Below are 7,653 nucleotides of genomic sequence, written 5' to 3' on the forward strand. Positions count from 1 at the left end.
AGTAATGAACTTGTATCGCTAGGTGACCAATGGCGCATTCCAGGACTAGGGATACCACTTATGTTACAGTAGCACTAAGACCCCATCTGGAATTAGCTTATGTTAGGCCGGTGTAATAATAAACCTACATTCCAATCATGACCACCTTACTATTGTGATGTGATTTACTTGCATACTAGATTGCATTGGGTTAGGATAACAAACCCAGTTGCTATAAACCTTTGCCAGTAGGGGAAAGATATTGGCTAATTCCACCCAACTGATGTAGTCGATGGTAATTTCGATATCGAGACTAACCCTTCATAGCCGATGGTAATTCCGATTTCATGGTTACTAGGAGTTAGGAATAGGGGCTTACTGGCTAATCGAAGTGCGAATGTAGCTAGGGACCGGTATGCTCCTGACATACAACTAGCTTGTATCACTAGGTGACCGATGGGAATTCTGGGACCAGCGACACCACCTATGTTATAGTAGCACTAAGTCCCTATCTGTTAGTTTTGATGATCAAAATGTGTGATAATAATTAGATCACATTTTATATTCATTTAATCTTACTGATACATATTGTTGCATCACACGTGATTGTGCTTGGTTACATGTCCCCCACCAGGGCTTCATGGAAGCTCACCACATTTGTTGTATTTTTTTTTTTTAGATGTTGATTTAGGCATTCCCTCCGATGCCATTGTGAAGACTCCACCACTATTTGGAGGTAAGCTATGGGTAGAGAAGCTAATTGAGCATGAGCAAGGCTATGCTTGTGATGACTGTGCCCATAAAGCACCTTGAGGAGGATAGGGCTTACTCTACCTTTTGATTCATTTGGGAATACACTTTATGTAACCCTTATGGGTATTCCTTGCAACTATGAACTAGAAGGTTTAAACATTTTTGTGTAAATATATTAAGTATTAGCAAAAGTTCACAAATTGTAACTATCTTAGTGTTTATTAAATATTTTTGGATTTTAGTTCATTTCATGAATTTTTTATCTTAAAGTACTATATCGGATTTCTTGGTTTCGATTGTTGGATATGATATCATATCCAAATCATCGGTCTTCAGGTAAGTAAAGGTGGGGTGTGACGAAAATGGTGTGCCCCAGATTGATTGGGAGAAGGAGAGGTTTGGGATGCCGATGATGGAGGAGGGGTCAGCCATTGAGGCATAGTAGGAGCACATGATTTTGAGGGAGAAGAGAAAGACAAGTAAAACTCGTTGGAGTCCACACGACCAGAGAGGGAGAGGAAAAAATCATGGATAGGAATGAGGCTTGTGTAAGCTTAAGACTCTGATACCATGTTAAGAGATTGAATTGTATTGCATTACTTAAGTTAGAATTACAATCAAGATCCTACTTATAGAGATATAGGAATCCACATAATTGGAAAATCTCTTTACATGGATGTACATAGAATAAGATCTCATTAATGGTTGATTCGAAACTAATATCACATGTGATAAGTCTTATATGATACCAAAGTTTGATATCACATTTGACATCTACAAGATAGGAGAGTGACTCTTACAAGTTAGGTGAGGATGAGATTGTATCATCGAACTACGTATGTGGAAAGAAATAAATTAGGAATAATTGATATTCAAGTAAAGCTCGAAAGGGAAGGGAAGAAATCTTCTCACATTTCTAAGAACCATTGTCTTTGGATTGTTTAGGTTTTGTTTTGGCTTGCCTAGTTGCCTATGCTTTATGTGGAAGAAAATGAGTTGGAATCTTCCCTCTTTTGGAGATGAGGAATTAATTATTTCTCTGAATGTTTTATCGTGATATGGCTATTCATTCAAAATGATGCTAATCTCTTTTTTTAATAAAATTCAGATTTTTAGTGGAAAAAACAAAAAAAAAATGATGCTAATCATTGTATTTAACAAAAAAAATGATTTTTTTGTGAAAAAGGTGTGGACACCCAATTTTGTCACCCTCCTCCAGCTATGATGAATTGTGGATATTGGACATAACTTCTTGCTTTCGATCGACAGAGATGATAATTGATTAAGTAAACCCAGAAACATCCCCTGCTCACCCAATACCCAAAAAATCCCATGCAGGAGGGAAGAGGGCCCAATTATGACTTCTCATATACAAAAGAATCTGGTCAGAATGACTATACGGATGGATAGTACTCGAAATCACGATTCCAATAATATATGGTACGTAAAAATCGGATCATCAGATCTCTCACAATCTTTCCTGAAAAATCACATTTTTTAGCACATGCAGCCCTACCTGCCTCACGCGTGCCGCCCTGCATGCCTCGCATATGCCAGCTAGCCAACCCCTCACACCCTACCATAGCCCTACCCACAGCATTGTGCACCCTCGCCAGCCAGTCTCGTGCACCCCCGCACACACGTCGCACGTGCCTGCTTGCCTTCCGTGTGCACCCTACCTACACCATGCACCCTGTGTCACGCACACCTTGCCTGCCCTATGCGCCATGTGCCGCGCGCCACTGCCAACCTCTCTGTGCACACCCTGCCTACCCTGTACACACATGACTACCCCAGCCACCCCTGCCTAGCCTCACGGGCCACCGTCAATGGCCGGAATATGTGTTCCACTGACCTATTGGGTGAAGAGATTCTCTCTCTACCCACTTATGCACCTTACACTCTCTCAATAGCATACCCTATGCCGTAACCTCCTATTGGCCCAAAAAGGTATCTTTTTACCTTATTGGCCCAAAAAAACTTTTTCCCTATTAATCAAAGAAAATCACCTCTCACCTCATTGGTCCAAAATTCCATACTTTTTCTCCATTGGTTTAGAAAAACCACTTTTTCCCCCCATTGACTAAGAAAATTCTCCTTTTCTCCCCATTGGTTCAAGAATCCTATAAATACCCCCTCCCTTTGGATTTACAAGCAAAAAACACCAAGTCTCTTAGGAGCATCTATAGTAGAGGAAGCTCTGCCCTCTCCCCTCTCTCCTCCCCTCCCCCCTTGAGGTTATTCAAGTCTTTGGAGAGATCTTTATATCTTCAGATCTTCAAAGTATCTTCAGGCCTTCACAATTCTTCAATAGCTTGCCTTCTTTGAGTGAGTTTTTGTGTGCAAAAAGTTTCCCCTTAGTCTCCCCCCTTGAGGTTCTTCAAGTCTTCAGAGAGATCTACGTAAGATTCCCTTGAATCTTCGAAGTGTTCTTTAAGCCTCCGAAGTTCTTCAACCATTTAGGTCTCAATCCATTCCCAGTGGAGGTTCTACCAGAGTTCCACCTCAGCCTAGCCCTCCCATAGCCTATCTCCAGCGAAAGCTCTATTGGAGTGCCACCTCTGCTAAGATCCAAAAGTAGCCCATCCTTAGTAGAAGCTCTATCGAGTCAATACCTTAGTAAAAATCCGAAAGGAACCATTCTTAGTCAAAACTCTGTCTAATCAACATCTCTCGAGAAAGGAAGTTAGAGGTCAAGACCATCTTCCCCTGAGCCAGGAAAAGCCAAAAGATCGTTCGTGCTTACACAAATCGGGGTCCCACCCTTCTTGAACCGAAACATGGGTCAAGCTCAGGTATAATTTCTCAAATTAGCATAGTGTAAACTCTATATGGACCTTGTTGTAGTGTATATAATCTTTTAAATTCAGTCAATGTACATATGAGTGATAATTTAGCCATGCATGGATAATAGGAATAATTCGTGGAAAATGTTCGTTCTTAAGCATCTAGTAGGAAGACCGGTTGAACCAGGCAGATTGGGTGCCTAACACCTTCCCTATTCTATAACCTGACACGTACCCTAAATCACTAGACCAGACCAACTTTTAGGCCCTTTTCTCAAGAATTGGGCCCACCCTCAGGTCCTAGGGCCATAATCCTAGGTGGCGACTCCAAACCACTTTTTGCATGATCCCAATCCCCCGTATTGGACCATCATCAAACTTTCAATGATGAACTTTACACTCCTATGAAATAGGCCTCCACGTATCTCTGAGTGGCGATACGGCAGTGCAGGGCCCTTAGGAAAGCACACACAACAGCACAACAGTCCCCTATCCAAAGAAAGAGAAAAAGAGGAGAGAGAGCCGAAGGCAAAAGAAGGTCTTCTTCCCTTTTTTCGACTGTAACCCTTATAAAAGGCAGGGTATGCTACCGATTGTAGACACCCAAATTTGTCACCCACCTCCAGCTACGATGAAATATGGATCTCGGACGCGACTTTCGACTTCTGACTTCTGATCAATAGAAATGATGATTGACTTGGAAAACCTGAAAACATTCCCCACCTATCTGAAAACCCTATAAACCCCTGTGCAGGAGAGAAGAGGGTCCAAATTTGACTTTTTATATACGAAGGAATCTAGTTAGGATGATCGTACGGATAGATAGTACTCAAAAATATGATTCTGATGACATGTGGCACATCAAAATCTGACTATCGAATCTCCCACAATCGTCCCTAGAAAATTACATTTTTTCGTACATATGCCTTGTATACTGGCAAGCCTGCTGGAAACCTGAAAAATCCCTGACTTACCCAAATACCACAAATTCATCCCCTACCTGAAAACCCTAAAAACCCCCAGGTGGTAAAGAAGAGGGTCAAAATTTGACTTTTTATATATAAAAGAATCTGGTCAAGATGACCGTATGGACGGATAGTGCTCGGAAATACAATTCGAATTATATATGGCACGTCAAAATTGGACCATTTGATCTCCAGCAATCGTCGTCAGAAAATTTCATAATTCATGCATAGCCAGCCAGCATGCATGCTGCGTGCGCTAGCCAGCAGGCTAGCCAACAGCCCTGCACAACCTTGCCAGTAGCCCCACATAGCATTATGCGCACCCCTGTATGACCTAGCCCGTGCCCCTGCACAATGCTGCTAGGGCCCCTTTGGCCTGTTGGTTGCAGCCTAGGCCCTTCCTTGCTACAACCTGTGCACAGCTACTGCCCAGCCCATGCACAGCTACTGCCCAGCCTGTGCAGAGCTGCTTCCTACCCATGCACTGTGCCTACCCAGCCCGTGCACATTGCCTGCCTATCCGTGCATACGTGCCGGTCATGCCCCGTGCATTTTTAACCCAACCTTGTGTGTCACTATCGACGATCGGGATGTACGTTCCACTGGCCCGACGGGTGAAGAAATTTCCTCTTAATCCATATTCGTGTATGCACTACTCCGCTGGCATACCCTACACTGCAACCTCCTATTAGTCCAAAAACTCACTTTTTGCCCTCATTGGCTAAAATTTCTCTCCTCCCATTTGTCCAAAAACCCGCTTTTTACCCATTGGCTAAAATTTCTCTCTCCTCTCATTTGTCTAAAAACTCACTTTTTAACCACTAGCTAAAATTTCTCTCTCCTCCTATTTTTTCCAAAATCCCCCTTTTGTCCATTGGTTAAAAAACCCTCTTCACTCACTTTAATCCAAGACCCCCTTTTGTCCAGTGGTTAAAGGAATTCTCTCTCCTCCCCTTAAGCCCAAAAATACTATAATACCCCACTCCTTTAGAAAAAACTCACCAAAAATCACAACCCCACTTAGGAAGTTAAGCTCTGCCCTCTCTCCTCCTCCTCTCCCCCTTTGAGTTTCTTCGGGTCTTCTGAGCGATCTTCGTCAAGATCCAAAATTTAATTCGGATCTTCAAAGTGTTATTCGGGATCTTGAAGATCTTCAATTCAAGTTTGTAGTTCAATCCATTTTTTTCAAAAAAAAAAAAAAAGCATGTTTTGAGTGTTCTTGACCTTTACCGAAAGTAGAAATCACCCCCTTTGAGGTTCTTCGAGTCTACAAAGAGATCTTTGTCAAGATCCGAAGTTCTGCTCGGATCTTCAAAGTGTTCTTTAGGGCTTTGAAGATCTTCAATCCATTTTTAGGTCAATCCATTTTTTTCAGAAATAGCCATTCCCAGTAAAAGCTTTGTCCGAGTGCCCTTGGAATCTTTTCAGAAATAGCCATTCCCAGCAAAAGCTTTATTTGAATGCTCTTGGAATATTTCAAGAAATAGCCATTCCTAGTGGAAGCTCTACCCGAGTGCCACCTCAGCCTAGCACTCCCCTAGCTTATCTCTAGCAGAAGCTCTACCGGAGTACCACCTCAGCCTAGCCCTCCCATAGCCTATCCCTAGTGGAAGCTCTGTTGGAGTGCCACCTCATTCGAAGCCTAGAAATAGCCTTCCTTAGCCGAAGCTCTATTCAAATCCAAATCCGGAAATAACCTTCCCTAGCCAAAGCTCTGTCGGAATCCAAATCCGAAAGTAACCGTTCCTAGCCGAAACTCTGCCCAAATATCATCACAATCAAAATCTCTCGAGAAAGGAAGTTGGAGGTCAAACCATCTTCCTTTGAGCCAGGAGAATCCGAAAGACAGTCCGAGATGGTACTAATCAGGGGCCTACCGCTCTTGACCTGAAACAGGGGTTAAGTTCAGGTACAGTTGCTCAACCGAATTGTCATCATATAGACTTTATATAGGTGTTGTTTTAATGTACATAGTCATTTAAATTCCATCAATGTATATATGTGTGATAACTTAGCCATGTATGTAGAATAGGAATAATTGTGGAAAATAGGAAGACCGGTTGAACCGGGTAGATTGGGTGCCTAACACCTTCCCAATTCTACAACCTAACACTTACCCTAAATCTCTAGAACAGACCAACTTTCGGGCCCTTTTCTTCGGAATTGGATCCACCCCCGGTTCCTAGGCCCATAATTTTAGGTGGCGACACCAAATTCTTTTGCATGCTCCCAATCCCCGTATTGGACCATCATCAAACCCCTGTCTAGAATGATGAACTTTACACTCTTGCTAAATAGGCCTCCACTTATTTCTTAGTGGCAATATGGCAGTGCAGGGCCCATAAGCGAAGTACTCACAACACATCCCCTCCCTCATGAAAGGAGAAGAGAGAGGAGAGAGGACAAAATGGCGACTCATGAAGCCATCGATCTTTTGGTTATTACCCTCACAGTGGTGACTCCACTGGGGACAAATGTCAAGCTTTCAATGCTAGATGCTACCTTTAAATGCAAGAACATTTTCCACCACATTTGTTTGAAAATGTGTTTGGTTAACCCCATGTTTGTATTTATATTCGCTAACCGCATTATGCATCGTGCTTGAAGTGAAATCATTTGGCGAGGGACTCCCTGTCATGCCCACACCCTCGGGGAGAACAGCGTATGTCATGGAAAGTACTCTAAGACCAAATGATACCCGCTTCCTGTACAAGGGTGTGGAGTATTATTAAATGGCGAGGATGTTCATAACTATATCAGCACCCTCGGGGAGGTCCATGCACTTTATGACATTCTGAGATCGGATAATGGTATTCCCACATTACACTTTTGTACACAATCAATCATGGTTCCACCATCCCGTGGCCAGTTGCTTAACCTCTTGTGTAGTCATGAGTAATGGGAAACGAAGTCACCCCCTTGATCTCGTACCTATAGGTATATCAAAAGGATCACGTACCTTACATATATAGATCCTATCAAGGAAGCCTTGTCGGTCTTACTGCATCCACTGTATACTCAGCATCATGTAGAAAATAGATGGAGAAGCTAGGAGCACCACAAGCTAACTGTAGAACTTGTTTGGGTTCTTAAAAAGGAATGTTCCTACATTATATTCCCGTCATAAATAATTGCTTTCCTAAGTGGGTTTCGGATAGAAGGTGTCCCTC

This window comes from Macadamia integrifolia, unplaced genomic scaffold (genome assembly GCF_013358625.1).
Source record: "Macadamia integrifolia cultivar HAES 741 unplaced genomic scaffold, SCU_Mint_v3 scaffold1605, whole genome shotgun sequence".
In the NCBI taxonomy this organism is placed as follows: Eukaryota; Viridiplantae; Streptophyta; class Magnoliopsida; order Proteales; family Proteaceae; genus Macadamia; species Macadamia integrifolia.